Raw genomic sequence first — 21,162 nt, 5'->3', positions numbered from 1 at the left:
AAAAAAAAAAAAGAAAAAGAAAAAAAAATGTATATAAAGTGAACAGAAAAGAAAAATATTTAAAACACTCATAAATGGACAAAGGAGGTGATGTAAAGAGTCCCTGTCAATCAAGTGGGAAGATGGACAATCAGCTGTAGTAAAATACAAGAGTGCAGAATGTGGCAAAGACTCGGACAGGCAAAGAGAGGAATCACCAGTGGCCAACAGTTGTGAAAAGTTGTTCAAGCTCAGGAGTAACGCACATAAAATCCCACAATGAGCTACAACTGATTAGCAACACTTTTAAAGTCCGATTTAAAAATTATTGCAAGCAGGCTAGGCGTGGTGGCTCACACCTGTAAACCCAATGCTCTGGGAGGCTGAAGTGGGAGGATTGCTTGAGCCCAGGAGTTCGAGATCAGCTTGTGCAATATAGCAAGACCCTTGTCTCTACAAAAAAAATCAGAAATTAGCCAGGTATGGTGGTGTATGCCTGTACTCCCAGCTACTCAGGAGGCTGAGATGGGAGGATCACTTGAGCCCAGGAGTTCAAGGCTGCAGTGAGCTATGATCATGTCACTGCACTCCAGCCTGGGTGACAGCGAGAGACCCTGTCTCAGGAAAAAAAAAAAAAAAATCTTGCAAGCACGGGCAAGAATGTGCACCAAGTCTTCTTCTTCTTCTTCTTCTTTCTGTTTTTTTTTTAGACGGAGTCTTGCTCTGTTACCCAGGCTGGAGTGCAGTAGTGTGATCCCGGCTTACTGCAGCCTCCACTTCCCGGGTTCAAGTGATACTCCTGTCCCAGCCTCCTGAGTAGCTGGGATTACAGGTGCCTGCCACCACACCTGGTTAATTTTTTTGTATTTTTAGTAGAGATGAGGTTTTACCATGTGGGCCAGGCTGGTCTGGAACTCCTGACCTCAGGTGATCCACCCACCTCGGCCTCCCAAAGTACTAGGATTACAGGTGTGAGCCACCGCACCCGGCCTAATTTTTGTATTTTTAGTAGAGACAGGGTTTCACTATGTTGGTTAGGCTGGTCTCAAATTCCTGACCTTGTGATCGACCCACCTCAGCCTCTCAAAGTGCTGGGATTACAGGCGTGAGCCACTGTGCCTGGCCTATGTATGGTAACCATTTTTTTTTTTTTTTTCCTTTTGGGACGGACTCTTGCTCTTGTTGCCCAGGCTGCAGTGCAGTGGCGTGATCTTGGCTCACTGCAACCTCTGTCTCCCCGGTTCAAGCAATTCTCCTGCCTCAGCCTCCGAGTAACTGGGATTACAGGCATGCACCACCATGCCCAGCTAATTTTTGTATTTTTAGTAGAGGCAGAGTTTCTCCATGTTGGTCAGGCTGGTCTCGAACCCCTGACCTCAGGTGATCCACCCACGTCAGCCTCCCAAAGTGCTGGGATTACAGGCGTGAGCCACCGTGCCTGGCCTTTTTCTTTCCTTTTTTTTTTTTTTTTTTTGAGACGGGGTTTTTATCTTGTTGCTCAGGCTGGAGTGCAATGGCGTGATCTTGGCTCACCAAAACCTCTGCCTCCTGGGTTCAAGCAATTCTCCTGCCTCAGCCTCCCGAGTAGTTGGGATTACAGGCATGTACCACCATACCGGCTAATTTTATAGTTTTAGTAGAGATGGTGTTTCTTCATGTTGGTCAGGCTGGTCTCGAACTCCTGACCTCAGGTGATCTGCCCGCTTCGGACTCCCAAAGTGCTGGGATTTCAGGTGTAAGCCATGGCACCTGGCCATGTATGGTAACTTTTAAAGAAAATTCCAAACTGTTTTCTAATGTAGCTGTGCTATTTTGCATTTCCACCAACACTATTTGAGAGTTCCAGTTGCTCCACATCCTCACCAACACTTGATATTGTCAGTCTTCAATTTTAGCTATTTATTGCCCATATACTGACTGAATGTAGAGAATTTGCATTTCTCTAATGGCTAATTATGTTAAGGACCCTGTCAAGGGCTTATTTGCCATTCATATATCCTCTTTGGTGAAATGTGTTTTCAAATATTTTGCCCATTTTAAAAATCAAGTCATCTTCTTAGTCTTGAGTTACAAGAATTCTTGGCCAGGCATGGTGGCTCACACCTGTAATCCCAGCACTTTGGGAGGCCGAGGCAGGCAGATACTTGAGGTCAGGAGTTTGAGACCAGCCTGACCAACATGGTGAGACCCCTGTCTCAACTAAAAATACAAAAATTAACTGGGCATGGTGGTGTGTGCCTGTAATCCCAGCTACTTGAGAGGCTGAGACAGGAGAATCACTTGAGCCCAGGAGGTGGAGGTTGCAGTGAGCTAAAATGGCACCACTGCACTCCAGCCTGGGCAAATGGACGGAGACTCCATCTCAAAAAAAAAAAAAAAAAAAAGAATTCTTTATACAAATATTTTCACCAAGACTGGTTTGCCTTTTAATTTCTTTCTTTCTTCCTTTCTTTTTCCTTTTTCTTTCTTTCTTTTTTTTTTTTTTTTTTTTTTTTTTTGAGATAGGGCCTTGCTCTGTCACCCATGCTGGAGTGCAATGGCATGATCATGGCTCACTGCACCCTTGACCTCCCAGGCTCAGGTAATTCTCCCACCTCAGTCTCCTAAGTAGCTGGGACTATAGGTGCACACCACCATGCCCAGCTAATTTTTGCATTTTTTGTAGAGATAGGGTTTGGCCCTATTGCCCAGGCTGGTCTCGAACTCTTGAACTCAAGCAATCCACCTGCCTTGGCGTCTCACAGTGCTGGGATTATAGGCATAAGCCGCTGCATCTGGCCACCTTTTAATTTTTTAAATGATGTCTTTCAAAGAACAAAAGCTCTTACATTGAAGAATATGATCCATTTTGAGTTAATTTTGTATATGATGTGGGGTGAGGATCAAGAATCATTTTTTTCCATATGGTTAATCAATTGTTCCAGCACCTTTTGTTGGAAAGACTGTACTTTTCCTCACTGAATTGCCTTAACACATTTGTCAAGTCAATTGCTCTTATGTGCATGGATTAAATTCTGACCTCTCAAGTCTGTTCCTTGATCACCTGGGCTCAAGTGATCCTTCCCCCTCAGCCTCCTGAGTAGCAGGGACCACAGGTGTGTGCCACAATGCCTGACTAATTTAAAAAAAAAAAAATATAGAGATGGGGTCTCACTATGTTGCTCAGGCTGGTCTCCAACTACCAGCCTCAAACGATCCTCTCACCTTGGCCTCCTAAAGTGTTGGGATTACAGGCATCAGTCACCATGCCCAGCCCTATAATAAGTCTTAAAATCAGGTAGTCTAAGTTCCCTAACTTTATTCTTTTTTTTTTTTTTTTGGCTTTTCTAGGTCCTTTGCCCTTTCATATAAAGGGCAAAGGGCACATTGTCAATTTCTACCAAAAAGATAAAAGACTATTGATATTTTTATTGGGATTATTTTGCATCTATAGATCAATTTGGAAATAATTTACATCATAACAGTATTGAATTTTCCAACCCATGAAAACATTCTATCTCTTCATTATTTAGGTTCTGCTTAGTTTCTATAAGCTATGTTCTACAGTTTGGGGGTACAGTTGCAGTTTCACATCTTTACCAGGTTATCCCTAAGTGTTTCATTGCCATTGTAAGTGGTGTTTCTAATTTTCAATTTTAATTGTTCATGACTAGTTTATACAACTGAATTGTATTTCTTTATATTGGCCTTGTATTTGACAACATTGCAAAACTCGCTTGTTAGTTCCACTAGCTTTTTTGTAAATTCCATTCACTTTTCTTTTCTTTTCTTTTCTTTTTTTTTGAGATGAAGGCTTGCTCTGTCGCCCAGGCTGGAGTGCAGTGGCGCCATCTCGGCTCACTGCAACCTCTGCCTCCTGGGCTCAAGGTATTCTCTTGCCTCAGCCTCCCTAGTAGCTGGAATTACAGGTGTGCACAACCATGCCCACCTGATTTTTGATATTTTTAGTAGAGACGGGGTTTCACCAAGTTGGCCAGACTGGTCTTGAACTCCTGACCTCAGGTGATCTGCCTCCCTCGGTCTCCCAAAGTGCTGGGATTACTGATATGAGTCAGGGTGCCTGGCCCAGTTTTCTTTTTTCTTTTTTTTTTTTTTTGATATGAAGTTTTTTGCTCTTGTCACCCAGGCTGGAGTGCAATGGCACAATCTTGACTCACTGCAACCTCCACCTCCTGGATTCAAGTGATTCTTCTGCCTCAGCCTCCCGAGTAGCTGGGATTATAGGCATCAGGCACCACACCCAGCTAATTTTTGTATTTTTAGTACAGACAGGGTTTCACCATGTTGGCCAGGCTAGCCTCGAACTACTGACCTCAAGTGATCTGCCTATCTCAGCCTCCCAAAGTGCTGGGATTACTGGTATGAGCCATGGTGCCTGTCCCAGTTTTTTATATAGATGATAATGTCTGTGAATAACGACAGCTTTAATTTATTTCTAATCCGTATGCCTTTCTTTTTCTTGCCTTTTTATTGCAGTGGCTAAGACCTTCAGTACAATGTTGAGTAGAAATATTGATAGTAAATATACTTGCTTTCTTCCTGATCTTAGGGAGATAGCACTCAGATTTTTACCAGTATTTATGATGTCAGCTATAGATTTGTGTAGACACCCTTTATTGGATTGAGAAAGTGCAGTGGCTCACACCTGTAATCCCAGCACTTTGGGAGGCTGAGGTGAGCAGATCACGAGGTCAGGAGTTCGAGACCATCCTGACCAACACAGTGAAACCCTGTCTCTACTAAAAATACAAAAATTAGCCCGGCATGGTGGCACACACCTGTAGTCCCAGCTACTCAGGAGGCTGAGGCAGGAGAATCACTTGAACCCAGGAGGTGGAGGTTGCAGTGAGCCGAGATCACGTCACTGTACTCCAGCCTGGGTGACAATGCGAGATTCTGTCTCAAAAATAAATAAATAAGTAAATAAATAAATAAATAACCAATGGGTCATATACAAAAATGATGACCCAGAATGGCTTCAGACTGCTCAGAGACAGTAGAAGTAGGAGGACGATAGAGGAATCCCGTCACATTCCTGAAAAAGCATCATTTCAACTTAGGATTCTATACCTAACCAAACTACCAATGAAGTATGAGGAGGGACACAGAAACATTTCAGACACACAAAGTCTCCAAAATTTTATTGCCCATGCACTCTTTCTCAGGAAGGTACTGCGGGATTTTTGCCACCAAAAAGATGGAGTAGAACAAATAAGAAGTCATGGGAGGCTGGGTGCAGTGGCTCACAACTATTATCCCAGCACCCTGGGAGGCCGAGGTGGGCAGATCACCTGAGGTCAGGAGTTCGAGACCAGCTTGGCCAACATGGCAAAACCCTGTCTCTACTAAAAATACAAAAATTAGTCAGGCGTGGTGGTGGGCGCTTGTAATTTCAGCTACTCAGGAGGCTGAGGCAAGAGAATTGATTCAACCCAGGAGGTGAAGGTTGCAGTGAGCCAAGATCACACCACTGCACTCCAGCCTGGGTGACAGAGCGAGCCTCTGTCTCAAAAAAACAAAGCAACAGCAACAACAAAAAGAAGTCATGAGAGCCAGGGGAAAATGAGAGAACTGAAGGAGATTTCCAGAACAACAGGTATAGCCTAGGTGCAGAGGAGAGTCTGTTCAGATGACAGCAAGTTAGGACGCACTGGGAGAGCTGCCTTCCGGAAGATGAAATTGATGGAAGAGCTGATGGGCCCAAAAGCATTGAGATGGTTTAGGTAACTGGCAGGATGTCTGGAATCAAACTAGTAATAAGCACATTTTTAAAAATGAAGCAGTCCGGGTCCAGTGACTCATGCCTGTAATCCCAGCACTTTGGGAAGCTGAGGCAGGAGGAACACCTGCATACAGGAGTTCAAGACCAGCCTGGGCAACACAGTGAGACCCAGTCTCTACAAAATATCACAGATTAGCTGGGTGTGGTGGCATGCACCTGTAGTCCCAGTTACTCAGAAGGCTGAGGCGGGAGGATGGCTTGAGCTCACGGGGTTGAGGGTGCAGCGAGCTGTGATTGATCACACTACTGCACTCCAGCCTTGGTAACAGAGTGAGACCCTGTCTCAAAATAAATAAAACAAAATAAAATAAAGTGAAGCAACATAAAAGACAAATAGAAAGTCCAGAAAAAGTGCAGTTAATTTTGAGAAAGTGAAAGTAGTCATAGCACACCATGTGGCTCAGCTATGACGCACACTGACATGATCTTAATGATATCATACTGGATATTGCTGTAACCAAAAGGACAATGTCATTCTGCTGGGAGAATGGAGGGAAAGGAGGAGCAGAGGAGAGCCATACCCACCCACTCTATAGTGGCCATCAATAGGTAATGTCAAACACCGAAAGATCCAGAAGTGGCGCATCGCAAGCAGGTTTCATGGTTTACACAAAAGAACCAGCGAAAGGAACTGAAATGGTTGCCTCTGGAAAGAGGTAAAGCAGGGTGGGGAATATCATTTTTCTCAATGAACCTTGCAGAGGGCCAGGAGCAGTGGCTTATGCCTGTAATCCCAGCACTTTGGGAGGCTAAGGCGGGCAAATCACAAGGTCAGGAGTTTGAGACCAGCCTGACCAACATGGTGAAACCCCGCCTCTACTAAAAACTAGCCAGGGTGGGTGGCATGCACCTGTAATCCCAGCTACTCAGGAGGCTGAGGCAGGTGAATCACTTGAACCCAGGAGGTGGAGGTTGCAGTGAGCCAGGATCGCACCACTGCACTCCAGCCTGGGCGACAGAACAAGACTCTGTCTCAAAAAAAAAAAAAAAAAAAAAAGAACCTTGCAGAACTATATCATATGTGTGTATATATACACACTATAAATACAAATTATATGCATGTATAATAATGTGTGTATCCATATAATAAGAAAATATATATACATTACACAGGTATAATTTTGATGTGTAAATACCAAAAAAAGGGGCCCTGAATATAATCTCTAAGGGAAGGCAGTCAGGGGGCCTCTGCAACTGCCTATGGTGGACCTTAGCTGGAGGGAAACAGGATTGAGGCTACTCAGGAAGCCTCTGCATGGCCCAGCAAAGGCAAGAGCATGGCCCAGACTATGGCCCTGCAGCAGAATGGAGACAGGTAACCAGATTAGAGACAGAGAGAGAAGATGGGGTGAAATAACTGGGGTACCGGGCAGGTGGAAGGTCAGTTTGGATGCCCCAGTCTGGGAAAGCGTAGTGCCCTCCACTGAGCTGAGCCTTCTCCTTTCAGAGGGGGAAACAGATGTCATCAGAGGAGAAGCCCCTCACCTTCCTGCCTCAAACCCCTGCCCCAGAGGGACCACCTTCATGGGCAGGTGGTCCATCAGTCACACAGGGCTTCCCTCCTCAAAGGGGCAGGCATGCGGCTTAATGCTCTGCTGTCTTGAAATTCATAACAATTGTTGAACAAAGGTCCCCGTGTTTTCATTCTGCATGGGACTCCACAAGTTATGCAGCCACCCCCAGTATGTCTATACCCACATCTGGCTTGCCTTACCTGCTCAGGCATCAAAATTACCTGTAGAGCTTGTAAAAACCCAAACTCTCAGACCCACCTCCACCTCTATTGGGTTCCTGATCTCAAGAACAATGGCCACCATCCTCTAAGTGTCTTAGGTCTTCTGTCCTCAAAGTGTGGTCTGAGACCTGCAGCATCAACCTCACTTGGGAGCTTGTCAGAAATGCAGATTCCCAGGCTCCGCACCACACCCACCGAGTCAGAACCTGCAGTGTAGCAGGACCCCCAGGGGACTCACGTGCACGTTCATTTGTGAGAAGCACTGTCTTAGGCTATATCAAGGGAACATTCTAGACTTTTCCTCCCTAATTCACAGGTCACCAGGTACTGTGAGTTCTTCCCTAGTTACATCACACGTCCCGCTGCAACTGCCCCCAGGATGGCTCCTCTTGGAAGCCCCATGATCTTTCAGACTGAACATACCCAGACCTGAGCACCCTGACCTCTTCTTCCCCCAGGTCACCTCTTCCTCCCACACCCCCTTCTCCTCCCTTTTTCCAGTACCTGTCCAGGTGAACTGAGCCAGCCAAGCCAGGTACCCAAGGAGTGTTTCAGGTCCTTCTCTGGCTCACCTCGCTCTGCCTCTCACTATCCCCTTCTCCCAGTCTCTATAGCCATGACCCCCGACCCTCCAAGACGTAGCCACCAGCACCCCTCACTTCAGCCACCTCCACCATCTCGCACTGGCAGTGGACTGACCACGTCACTCCCTAGAACAACCCCTCGGTGGCTCTCAGCTCGGGGCCATTCTGCACTGGCACACCTCCCCACCTGCTCTCTGCTTACTAAACGCTTCCACTATCACTATTGCTTCCAGCTTTCAAATCGAAGCCCGATCAGCTCCTCCTCCACAGCCTCCCCTGGCTACCCTTCTGCCTGCCCCCACCAAAACTTCTGGGCTCCCCTCAGCCCCAGCCCTGGTCCTGCTGTGGTCTGTGTGTCTCCCCCAGCAGCCTGGGAGCTCCTCTGGGAGGGACAGGGAACTGCCTGATTCAATCACCATCCTGATGCTCTGCCTGGGGCCACGCACACAACAGGGGTCCTGTGTTTGAGTAGATAAAGGCCCAGTGAGCAAGCCACAGGGAGAGGGCAGAAGATGGGGTTACACAGCGGGAGTGGGGAAAGCTGTTACAAAGGTGCCCTTGTAGACCCAGCTACAGGTGGGAGGATTGCTTGAGCCTAGTTCAAGACCAGACAGGGCAACATAGCAAGACTCCATCCCTTAAAAAAATTACATTTAAAATTTATTTTATTTTATTTATTTTTAGACGGCGTTTCACCCTGTTGCCCAGGCTGGAGCGCAGTGACGTGATCTCGGCTCACTGCAACTTCTGCCTCCCAGATTCAAGCGATTCTCCTGCCTCAGCCTCCCTAGTAGCTGGGATTAGTGCGCACTACCATGCCTGGCTAATTTTTGTGTTTTTAGTAGAGACGGGGTTTCACCTTGTTGGTCAGGCTGGTCTCAAATTCCTGACATCAGGTGATCCACCCGCCTCGGCCTCCCAAAGTGCTGGGATTACAGGCGTGAGCCACCACGCCTGGCCAAAAAATTAAATTTAAAATCTTAAAAAGGTCGGCCCCAGTTGAATAAAAAGCAGAGAGGGATGGCTGCAGGATGCCTGGTGCCCAGTTCTCGTCCAGAGCACTGGAGGACAGCAGGACTCTTTCTGCCCACCAGGTGGCGCCAGGACTCCGGCGTCCGGCTGCCCAGCGCTCGGTCCCCGCTTCCCCGAGTGTTGGGTGGATGGGGCACCAGGGAAGCAAGAGGCAAAGCCTGCAGGACCCACAGCAGGTCCTAGAGGGGACATTCCCCATCTGCTTTCCTTGCCTGAGCGTCCACCATCAGCACCCTCTACAGTACAGGGAGAAGGGCTGTGGATGATGGCTGTGTCACGAGAAAATGGAAGAGAACGCTGAGCATCTCGCAAAGCCACTCAGCAGCTATCGGGTGATGGAGCCAGACATTTGCACACCTGCAGGCTGGGTCACATCCTGTTTTTTGAAGACGCTCACCATGAGGCCTGTCTGCGCGGCCACCGGAGCCAGGATCGAGCCCAGACAGTCCAGTCCCAAACAGACCCACACTCTTAAGCACTGGGCTTCCCTGGGGCCCCTCCCTGGGGTCAGATCTCCTCCTGTTACAGATGAGGAAACTGAGGCCCAGAGAGGGGAATCGCTTGCTGAGGATCCCACTCCTCGTGTGGAGCAGAACCAAAATGAGGGTCCCTGCCTGGTGGCTCCGAGGCCAGCACCCCTTCCTCCGCCATCGTGGAGACCCCTTATCCCTTCCTGTCCAAGGAGCCCCGGCTCCCCTCCCGTGGGCTTTTCCCAGGAGCCTCCCTGTTCTGCCCAGCTCCCCGCTCCTCCCTTGCTCCAGACCCAAGCCACCCACAGACTACAACCCTTCCTACATCCCCTTTCAACAGCCCCCGAGAGGATTTCCACCAGGGATTGGAAGAGGTCCTCATCCCTCCCACCCCCGGGCCGGATAGGGGCTGGAGGGGCAGGTGCGCGAGCGGCGCCGGATGGAGGATAGAAGGGCAGGAGGAGGTGTGGGCAGGCATGTCTTTTCCGGGTCCCACCTGAGGCTCCAGGTGCAGCCCCCTTGCACCATCCCCCGTCTGCTTGTGTTTGGGACTCGGAGCTGCGGCCGAGATCCATTTCCTCCCAGCCCCTGACCACCTGCTCCTGCCTCTCAGCATGTCTGCTTCTCCCCTCATCCCCTTACCAAGCCCTGGCCTCTGCTCCTTTCCTGCAAGCTCCCCACGGTTATCCTGCCTCTTCTCAGGGCACCCTTCCCTTCCTCCCCGTCTCAGTCTTGTCTTCCCCCAGCTGGGCCCAGGGCAACCCCTTCCCTGAGCACTCCTCCACCAGCTCTCAGTCCACAGCTGGGAAAACTGAGGCCTCTAATCTGGGGCCTACTCAGGCACATGGTTGGAGCTTGGTTATCTGTGTGTCCCCAAGGCCTTGCACAGAGCCCAGCACTGGGGTAGACTCTGCAGTGGGAGATGGTGGGTGGGTTCAGCTAAGCTGGAATCTGGCTCCACCACAGCATGCTGTGCAGCCTGGAGCAGGTCCCTTAACCTCTCTGAACCTCCATTTTCTCATTTGTAAAACCAGGAAGAATGAGGCCGATTTCTTAGGGTTGTAGTGAGAACTGACAAGACAATGTATGCAAAATAAATATCACAGTATAAGGTGGTTGCTATTCATTCATTCTATAAATATTGATTGAACACTTTTTTTTTTTTCAGATGGAGTTTCACTCTTGTTGCCCAGGCTGGAGTGCACTGGTGTGACCTCAGCTCACTGCAACGTCCGCCTTCTAGGTCCAAGCAATTCTCTTGCCTCAGCCTCCCAAATAGCTGGGATTACAGACGTACGCCACCATACCTGGCTAATTTTGCACTTTTTTTTTTTTTTTACTAGAGACGGGATTTCACCATCTTGGTCAGGCTGGTCTCGAACTCCTGACCTCAGGTGATCTGCCTGCTTCAGCCTCCCAAAGTGCTGAGATTACAAGTGTGAGCCACTGCGCCCAGCCTGATTGAACATCTATTATGTCTCATTATTATTAAGTTCAAAAGAAAAGAAGCCAATCCAGCAGACCGCAGATTCCCTGACCTCCCATCCTATGCTGTTTCCTGGTGCATCCTCCACTCCTAATCCACACAGAGGCATCACCCTAAATTAGCTGGCTGCACATATCACTACCCTGGTCAAAAGCCCCCAGCAGTTCCCCGTTGCCTAAGGCGTCAGCTCCTGACTGCTGGCAGTGACACTCAAGACTCTCTGAGATCTGGCTCCAACCTCTTTTCCATGGGATCTCTTTATTTTGTGACACCGACTTCGACTACAGGTACGTGGATCTGGGTCCCATGGCCAGAACACCTTGGGCTTTCTCACTGCCACACCTGTGCTCCTGCTATGCCCTTGAGTGGAACAGCTACCATCTTTGTCCTTACCCAACAAAGTCCCATCCGCATTTTCTGGCCCATTTCCCCCACGTGGCCTCTCTGACCACCTGGAGCCAGGCTCTGAACCTCAGTCAGCCTCCTCGCCTAAGCATCCCGTCCCCCACTCCTCAGCCGGGCCCTGCAAGGCTTGCTCTATCACCAACCATTTGCAGGAACCACTGGGCCAACAGGAGGTGCTGGACCGATATATGGCAGGGGATGGCCTGACTTGCCCGTGTGGTCAGAGTCCAGCTCTGCCACTGTCCCATGGGGATCATTCTTTTTTTTTTTTTTTTTTTTTTTTTTTTTTTTTTTTTTGAGACGGAGTCTGGCTCTGTCGCCCGGGCTGGAGTGCAGTGGCCGGATCTCAGCTCACTGCAAGCTCCGCCTCCCGGGTTTATGCCATTCTCCTGCCTCAGCCTCCCGAGTAGCTGGGACTACAGGCGCCCGCCACCTCGCCCGGCTAGTTTTTTGTATTTTTTAGTAGAGACGGGGTTTCACCGTGTTAGCCAGTATGGTCTCGATCTCCTGACCTCGTGATCCGCCCGTCTCGGCCTCCCAAAGTGCTGGGATTACAGGCTTGAGCCACCGCCCCGGCCTCCATGGGGATCATTCTTACCCATCACATTCCTAAATGGACTAGAATGGTGGCCTCCTCTGCCCCAGGGCCCTACTCTCTCCAGGCAATGGAGAAAGAGCCAGGGGTCCCACCACCACCAATGGCCCCTCTGACACTGTAGGATATGTTCCCACAGTCACGGTGCAGGCATCAACCAGATACCAGACTAAATGGGATTATCCAGACGGGACCACTGGGCCAGAGCCTTCTGCTGGAGGGAGGGAGCTTTGCTCCTCCCCTACACCCTCCCTGTTCCAGGGCTCAGTCCCTTCTACAAGGTCCCACCAAGCCGTCACAAGCCTGCCCCATCTAGCGACGGGGATCCCCATACCCACTGGGGCATCTTGTCCATCTCTGATGGTTGGTTCAGAGCTGACCTAGCTGCCTCCACGGAATTTCTGCCCCATTCATTCATCCTCCATGAGTTCCTTCTGCACACATTGAGCACCTACTGGGTGCTGCACACATTGAGCACCTACTGGGTGCTAGTTGATGTGCCAGCTCACCTGAGGTTTGCAACACCTCTATGAGGTGTGAAGGCGGATACTGATAACGGTGATGGTTGCAAAACCAATGAGGAAAGTGAGTGAGGTGCAAGAGAGATCGCCACTGCACAGAATCTCACGATCAGGCAGCGGCTGGGCCAGGAGTAGATTTTCCATCTGGGTGACCCAGGAGCCCGTTCTCTTTCTTCCACTGAACTGAATATGTCCCCTAGCAGGACTTGGGAGGTGTAATACTTGGGAAGGTGGGGGCAGGACTAGCCCATCCAGTCCCCCAAAGCCTTCAGTAGAGGGCACAGAGCTGGACCTGGGTTGGGGTTACCAAGGGTAGCCAAGAGTAGCTTTGGAGGCCTCAGCAGAGGAGCTGCTGCAGCCGCTGCTCACCCCCAGGAGCCTCCTTCTGAGAAGGAAGTATTATTGAGCCTACATTGTGCCGGGAGGGAAAACGTGGGGTCCTTGGAGCCCTGCCAACCCCTTGCCTTCAGGCTGTTTGGCTTTGTTTGTTTTTTTGGTCTTTTTTTTTTTTTCCTTTTTCTTTGGGCTGATTGTTCTCATTAAATCTTTTTGTCCTGTTTTGTTTTTTATGGGGCTGACAATGCTGCTCAGTGCTTAGCGCGGCTTCCTGTGTTTCTGCCCCAGCGCAGGCCTCCATGGGGCCGTGCTTCCTGTTGTGAGCCGTCGCCATGGCAACTGGAGGCCCGGTGGGCTCCATGAGGGTGTGGGGAGGGGTGACATCAGTGACGTCAGCGGGTGAGAAGGCAAGGGGCAGGGGTCCGAGGGGGTTGCATGGGGGAGGGGCAGCCAGCAGCCAGCCCGCGCATTGCTGAGAGCTGACTCACGGCCCGGGAAGGGGAAGAATGCCCTCACATTCCTTTGGGAGGTAAACAAGGTCAGGGAATGCGGCTGGGATCCTGTTTACCTGACCCTGGCCCCCCGGGGGACCCGAAGCCCTACAGGACAACACAGTGGAACAGAACCAGCCAGAATTGGGGGGCTAGGGAAGCAGGGGAGAAGGGAGGGACCGTCAGGGGCCCCCGGGTGGGGGCCAGAGACAGAAAGACCAGGATTCCAATCACAGCTCCACTAGGTGACAGCTCTATGACTTTGAGCAAGCCACATGGCCTCCCGTGCCTCAGTTTCCCCTATTTCTAAATGAGGAGAACTTCTCGTGTAGATGGTCCCTTAGTCTCCAATCACTTTGGGCTGGTTTCAGGGGTGGCGAGGGTGGCAGCACAGCCCATGCCTCTGCATTTTCTCCGTTCTCTACCTGCCAAGGGCCTGATCCAAGGCTGGGTCTACACGTCTCTGGCTGCACCTGACCCCACTAGGGTAATGCCCCAGACCTGTAGCAAAACCAAAGGGCCGAGGCGGGCTGGCCTCGAAGGGAGGTGATGGGCGTGCAGCCCAGGGCAGGGCGCAGCACCTCTAGGATCCCAGGGCTGGAGTCAGTGCAGCTAGCCCCGCTGGCTTCCCACACCTGTGTCCCCCCTTCAGCTCTCTCAGAGCCCCACCTCTTATCCCTGGACCCCCAGAGTAACCGCCTCCCCTGCTCGTCAGGGAGGGTCCAGAGGAGCCCCTCCTGGTGCCAATGGTCTGTATCCTAATCAAACTCTGGGATTCCATGGTGCTGAGATCTGCAAGAACAGCCCTGCATCTCTACGACAAACCTTTGCCACCTTTGAAACGGACCAGCTGGGAATAACATGCCCTTCCCCCACAGGTGCCATGTGAGGGTGCAGGCCATGCCCCCATGGCCACAGTTGAGTTGGGGCCGCCTGGCCTATGCTGAGAGTCTGGGTATCAGAGTCAGACTGGCTTTGCCGTTTGCTAGCTGGGGCCTTCGGGCAAGCTCCTTAGCCTCTGCAAGCCTCAGTTTCCTGATCTGCAAAGCAGAAGCTCCCAGGTTGATGTGAGACTGAGTGAGTTAATTCACATGAAGCCCTTAGCACATAGTAGGCCCTCAAGTGTGCTGAACCCACACAGAGCCAGCCCTACAGACTCCGGCATCCTCCGCAGCAGCACCCGATGCCCCCGTCTCTGAGGTCTCCCCTGTGTTGAACACCCGTCCCAGTGCAGGAACAGTGTCCACCAGGTGCCCCATGGTTTTCCCATAAAGGGACCGGACTTGGGTTTCCCTGGACAGGGAATATCCTGTTCTGGGCTGGCGGTGGGGGGAGGAAGAGGAGCGGGAAGGACACGGCCGCTCCGCATTCCTGGCATTCTTGGCGGCTGCCCTGTCCAGCTGCCTCGGCGCTGCCGGGGGCCCTGGCCTATTGCCAGCCTGGCCCGACACGGCACTGCAGCACCCTGCTTGGGGCGCCCCTTGGACTTGGGGTGATAGGGGACCCATCCTGTGCCAGTCCCACCCAGCCCAGACTATCGCAGAAGTAAATGAACCCCAATCCTGGAAGCAGAGATTCCAGGGCTCTGGGAGGAGTCAGTTAACAGAGGAGGGGTTTCTGCTCTCAGTTCTATCTTATGGAGCTCCCTAGCCCACCTACCGTCCCCAGGGAAGCTCTGGGGTTCAGGGCCTGAAGAGGGGAGAGGTAGAAGGCTCCTGGGTTCTAGTCTCCAGTGCCTGGACGGCCATGTCCCCTCTCTGGGACTCAGTATCTCTATCTGCAAGATGGGAGGTTTTGATCCCTTCCTTGGGCAACCCCTGTATCGCTGCCCTTGTCATGCTCTGTGACATCATCACTGCCTCTCTGCAGATCCTGTGCCTTTGACCAAGGGCAGGAGCCAATCCCTTCTCCGCACTGGGCCAGGCCTGGTGGGTTACAGCGGCTCCCACCGCCACACAGCCATGGTCTGCAGGATTCGAACATTCAGAGGGGAGGGCCTGGGCATGGTCAGGCTCTGGAGCCCTCGCCCTGGGAGTGCCTTTGGGGTCCTAGGAGGAAGGGGGTCGTTGTCCAAGATCCCACAGCTAGCTCGGTCAAGCTGACCTGGGAATCCAGGGACTTGCTGTTCCGCAAAACCACCAAAACTAGGGTAATTCTTTTCCATGTTTTTCTGCAAACGCCCCCTAGTTTCAGGCCCAGAGCAGTCTGGGGAGAAGCTGGGAGCTGGCGGCTTCAGAGACCTCCCCTCCGCAGGAGACCAAGCCTGCTCCCCGTGCTGCCCTCTGCCCTTGGAGAGCCTGGAGGGGTCTTCCGGGGGCCCGGACGGGACAAGCAGGAGGGGCTGCAGTGGGGTGGATGCATGTAGGCTGCCAGTCTCTGGCCTCCCACCCTCTCCCTCCCCTCTCTTGCTGGCTCGAGGACCACCCCAAGCCCCTGCCCAGTCCTGGGAACTCCAACTCCATCTGCACTGCAGGCCCCGTTTCCCACTTCAACAGCTCACGTGGCTCTGGGGACAGAGACCAGAGCAACCTGGTCCAGGCCACAGCGAGAGGCAGGAGCAGCTCTTCGCTGGAGTCAGGAGCCCTGAGAAGTCCCTGGGCCTCTGTACCTCCACTTGACCATCACAGGGTTAGAGGATGTGGTCTCCGGGGCCAGCCCCATCAGTCTTCTGTGGTCCCAGGATTCTGAAATTCAACTTTATGGTTCTGAGACCATCAATTACCACCTTCTGCATGCCCTTAGGAGGATTAAGCAGAGGGAACTCCTCCCTGTTACCTGCCCTTCTCTAGAGCTCACCCCACAGAGCTCAGCTCCCCTCCAGGCCAGGACCCTGCTCCCAACGACCCCATCTCCCCTGCCACTTGACCCCCCACAAAAGGCCAAACACCCCCAACGCTATTGTCTCCACCTTCCCCTGGTGCCTCCCGCCTGCCTGTCCCACCCGCCTGTCCTGTCTGCCTGTCTGGCTGGCTGGCCATCTGTCTGTCTCTCTGTCTGTCTGAGGGACAGTAGGAGGAAAAGGCTGGAACCCCACCCTGCTGGGTCCACATGTCCAGGGCATTGTTCAGCCTCCCCTGGGAAATCACCTCAATTGTGAGGCTTGGGGGCCACTGCGGCTCGGCGGGTGTGTTTACAGACACGGGGGCGGGCAGGGGTTGTGTCTGTGGAGGAGGATGGGCACAGGGGGCGTCATGATCATCTGTGTGTGGCACGCTTGATTAAATAATGATAAAATGACGAAATGGAATATTATGCAGCCATCAAATACGATGCCTTTGAAGAACGGTGAGGACATAAGAAAGTGTCACAATTTAAGGTTTACTAAAAGGGAAAACGCACAATGAGAAGAAGTCAAAGTGACTCGAATGCTAATCACAGTGATCTTTGTTGCCAAATCATGAGGAATTTCCTATTTCCTGTGTATTTACAGTGTATTTTCAATGTTTTCGGCAATGAGCACGTAGCTTTATAATCAGAGAAAGGAGAATAAGTGTTGTAAAAATCAAATTAAAGATGAACTAGAAAACAAATGAACATGATTAAAATAAAATAAACTCACTGGGCATGGTGGCTCACACCTGTAATCCCAGTTCCTCAGCAGGCTGAGGCAGGAGGATCTCTTAAGCCTGAGAGTTTGAGACCAGCCTGGGCAACATAGTGAGACCCTGTCCCAAAAACAAAACAAAACAAAACAACGAAATAAAATAAGGCCAACAGAAAAGACTAAACATAAAACTAAGGCAAATGTTCAACTCTAGTTAGCAAACACTGAGTGGGTGCCTACTGTGTGCTGAGGCTGTGCTGAGTGCCGGGGTTACAGACATGAAGGAGACGGAGACCCTGGCGAGTTAACTGTCTGTCAGGAGGGTGGGAGAGTTACCAGTCATAAGGCCCACAGACACAGGTAGGACATGGTCCCCCTCAGGAGGGCACCTGAGAAAGAGAGGGAGACATGGAGGAATCAGGAGGCCTTCAGAGAGGAGGTGACTACTCACACAGAGGCTGGGGAGAGGGAATGTGGTCCTGGTGGGAAATACGGCAGGTGGTTGGAGGGGCCGCTGGTGGCAGGAGCACGGTTTAAGTATAGCGCGGGGAAGATAGGCTGGCTTCAACTCACTACAAGTCTGGAGTGCCGGCTGGAGAGAGATTCTTAGCCAAGTGGGCATTCCCCAGGAAAGAACACAGAGATTGGTCAGCGATTCGTTCACTCATTCATTTATTCAATTCAACAACTACTACTTGAATACCAACCACATGCTAGGCACCGTGCAGCTTCCATTCAAATACAGGGAAACAGGCAGGAAGACAACCGATGAGTAAAGGGAATAGAAGTCAGTGCCGTGAGGAAGGATGGGGCAGGATCCAGAGGTGGTAGTGGTTTGATGTGGGGTGGCCAGGGAGGGCCTCACAGATTAAAGGCAGTGAGGGAGTGAGCCCACCGAGGTCGGGCTCTGCAGGAGGAGGGCTGTCGGCAGAGGGGGCCCAAGCAGACGGAGTCAGGGTAAAACCCCATAGGTCCTCGCGGGCCTTTGTAAGGACCTGAGCTGAGGCTATGAGCGAGGCCCGGAGCAGGAGCTGGGGAGGGTCTGAGTAGAGAAACGCATGATCTGACTTAGGCTTAAGCAGCCTGCAGGAGGGGGGCTGGTGTGGCTAGGCTGGGCCAGCAGCCGTGGAGAGGGCGAGGAACAGAAGGCGGAGCCAACAGCAGTGCGGCCTATTTGATGAAGGGTGGTGGTAAAGGAAAGAGAAGGTCAAGGCCTGTTCCAAGGTTTGGACCCTAGCACTTGGAAGGATGGAGCTACTGAAACTGTTGGGGCCAGCTGGAGAGGGCAGGTTTGGGGTGGGATGGAGCAGGGAGAACAGGCGCTGAGGCTGGACAGGTCGAGGTTGTGATGCCCAGTGATAAATCCAAGACTTCCACAGAGCAGAACTGAGCAGGCAGGGGCCAGCTGGAGACACTCGTTGGGTGTCACTGGCTCGTGGGTGGGGATCAGCCCCTAGAGCAGAATGAGACCACCCTGGGGAAGGAGGTGGACAAAGAGGAGCTCCAAGGATTGAGCCCTGGGCACCCCTAACATTTAGAGATGAGGGGGGCAGGCAGGGGAGCCTGAGAAGGAGCATCAGGGAGGAGGGAGGCCCAGGAGGGCGGGGTCTCAGCCAAGGTGCCTGCAGGCAGCAGATGGAACAGCCACAAATGAGGCTCCCACAGAGCCATAGGTGACAGCCTGATGGGGAGGGAGACTTGCAAAAAGGACAGGAGAGAGGACATTAAAAGGCAAGGAGGGCCGGGCATGGTGGCTCATGCCTGTAATTCCAGCACTTTGGGAGGCCGAGGCAGGTGGATCGCCTGAGCCCTGGAGTTCCAGACCAGCCTGGCCAACATGGTGAAACCCCATCTCTACTAAAAATACAAAAAAGTTATCCGAGCATGGTGGCACATGCCTATAATCCCAGCTACTCAGGAGGCTGAGGCAGGAGAATCGCTTGAACCCGGGAGACGGAGGTTGCAGTGAGCAGAGATCGCGCCATCACACTCCAGCCTGGGAGATGAGCGAAAACCCATCTCAAAAAAAAAAAAAAAAAAGGGCCAGGAGAAAGAACCCTCCCCTCAGAGACTCAAGGGCCCCACCCTCGTCCCCGATGGCTCCCCCTTTCAAGGGTGACCAAGAGGTGGCTGTTTGCTGCAGGGATAAGGGTGATGGGCAGAGCTTGGTCTGGGTGCTCATGCAGCAGTGCTCCAGGCCATTCAAGGTGTGGATGAGAGCTGGGGGGCAGAAAAGAAGGGGGGTGCTGTGGAGCAGGGCCAAGGCCAAGGCTGGCTCTTCCCACAAACCCAGGTCCCAGGAGCCGGAGAATTCTAAATCCAGCCCTCATTGAGAAGATGTACTTAGCGAGTAGGAAGAAGGCGTACTTGATTTAACAGTTTGTTCGCATATTTATAACATCTTGATATTTAGCCTCAGATCGCGCAGGCCTCCGTCTGCGCTCTGGGCCCGAGCCCTGCGGGTGTTAGGGTTGAGCTGGGAGCAGACAGCTTGAGGGGAGAGGTGAAGGAAGACGATTGTCTTTTTGCTTCGGTTCAGTTTTTAATGGTTGCTGGTTTTTGTTGTTGTTGTTGCCTGTTTGTTTGTTTGAGACGGAGTCTCACTCTGTCGCCCAGGCTGGAGGGCATGGCGTAATCTCAGCTCACTGCAGCCTCCATTTCCCAGGTTCAAGCTATTCTCCTGCCTCAGCCTCCCAAGTAACCGGGATTACAAGGGCCAGCCATGATGCCTGGCTAATTTTTTGTATTTTTGGTAGAGACGAGGCTTTACCATGTTGGCCAGGATGGTCTCGAACTCCTGACCTCAGGAGATCCACCCACCTCAGCCTCCTAAAATGCTGGGATTACAGGCGTGAGCCACTGTGCCCAGCCAGTGGTTGCTGTTTTTAAGAAGAAAGAAGAATGAGCATTCTCCCTCGGGGAATGATCCTGAAGAGTAGACACTGGGGAAGGAGGACATTGGGGAAGGGGTGTACACGGCAGGAGGGATGGGTCCACCCGCCTTGACACACAGACCCTCCATCATACTGGGAGCAGGAGGCAGCGTCAGTGGACGCAGGGGGATGGTGTGAGCACAGGGAGGTTCCCCAGGACCCCTTCTGCTTTCTCAGTGAAAGGCAGCAAGGCCCTGGAGGTCTGAGGGATAAGGAGAAGGTGTGGAAGAGCCCTCTCGGAGGGGAGCGTGCAGATCGGGAGATGCAGCGGCGTTGCCCAGCAACACTCTGGCAGATTGCATTTTCCAAGATGCCTGCAACAACATCTCCCACTCCACAAGTTATTCCAGAACCTTTCACTCCTCCACCAAGAGGTAGAGTCTAATTTCGCCTCCCCTAGAACCTAAGCAGGCTTGTGACTCACTGTGCTACCAATGGACTGCAGCAGAAGTGACACTGCATCACTTTTGAGGCTAGGTTATCAAAGCTTCTGCCATATGGAGTGCTCAGGCTGGCGCCTTGAGCCGCCATGCTGTGAGGAAGCCCAACCAGCCCCTGCACATGGAAGGGCTCTGGGAGTACCTGGAGATGCTCCAGCCACCACCTGTCTGTCACCCTGTGAGACCCTGAACAACCCAGCTGACCCTCTCCCAAGTTCATGACCCACAGAATCCATGAGAGATAATAAAAATATTGTTGTCTTAAGTCTTTATTATGCAGAAATAGCTCATTGGAATAAATGCCAAGGACTAAACTGAGATTTGTGGTTGTGAATTTAAAGTGACACTCCTTTTTAGCCAACTGATATCTAAGGCATTTCTGCAGGGACAAGAGGCTGCACAGTCACTGCAGGTTTCCCCTCCTTGCTGCAAGGGAGGAGAGAGAGAATGGAGGAGGAAAGGTAGAGGGGATTGAGCCTAAGGTGTCAGGCTAAGTTGTGTGAACTGGACCCTGTAGGTAACCGGGAGCTACTGAGAGTCCCTTGGTGAGAGCTGTTACATTCCGTGCATAGGCTGGGCTCACTTTGGACTTAGCAATACAGAATACAGCCTGCATCCTCGGATGAACTGGGGTATGAGGAGGAGAGAGGTCTCCCCAGAAAGCCTGGCCATAGGTCAAAGGCCTGGGGACTCTGGGCATAGCTGGACCTTCAGCCCCTTCTGTATCTGCCTGTTCCTTAGACATACAGCCAACTAGGAGAGGGGTGGAGAGTGGTGACCCTCAGTGTTCCCACCTGAAAAATGGGCGCATTGGACTTCAGGTCTCTAA

General features: G+C 51.8%; 1 protein-coding gene across 1 annotated transcript in view; it reads right to left on the bottom strand.

The window, feature by feature from the left end:
* Positions 1-20,753, bottom strand: part of CBX7 (chromobox 7) — a 48,485-nt gene extending 27,732 nt beyond the window's left edge. Inside the window, exon 1 of the mRNA XM_050806345.1 lies at positions 20,750-20,753. The gene's annotated coding sequence lies outside the window, so the exon portion shown is untranslated. The remainder of the gene's footprint in view (positions 1-20,749) is intronic.
* Positions 20,754-21,162: the final 409 nt, after the last annotated feature.

This window comes from Macaca thibetana, chromosome 10 (assembly GCF_024542745.1).
Source record: "Macaca thibetana thibetana isolate TM-01 chromosome 10, ASM2454274v1, whole genome shotgun sequence".
Classification (NCBI taxonomy): domain Eukaryota; kingdom Metazoa; phylum Chordata; class Mammalia; order Primates; family Cercopithecidae; genus Macaca; species Macaca thibetana.
The sequence above is the reverse complement of the archived record's forward strand: the minus strand, read 5'-3'. Positions and strand labels throughout refer to the sequence as shown.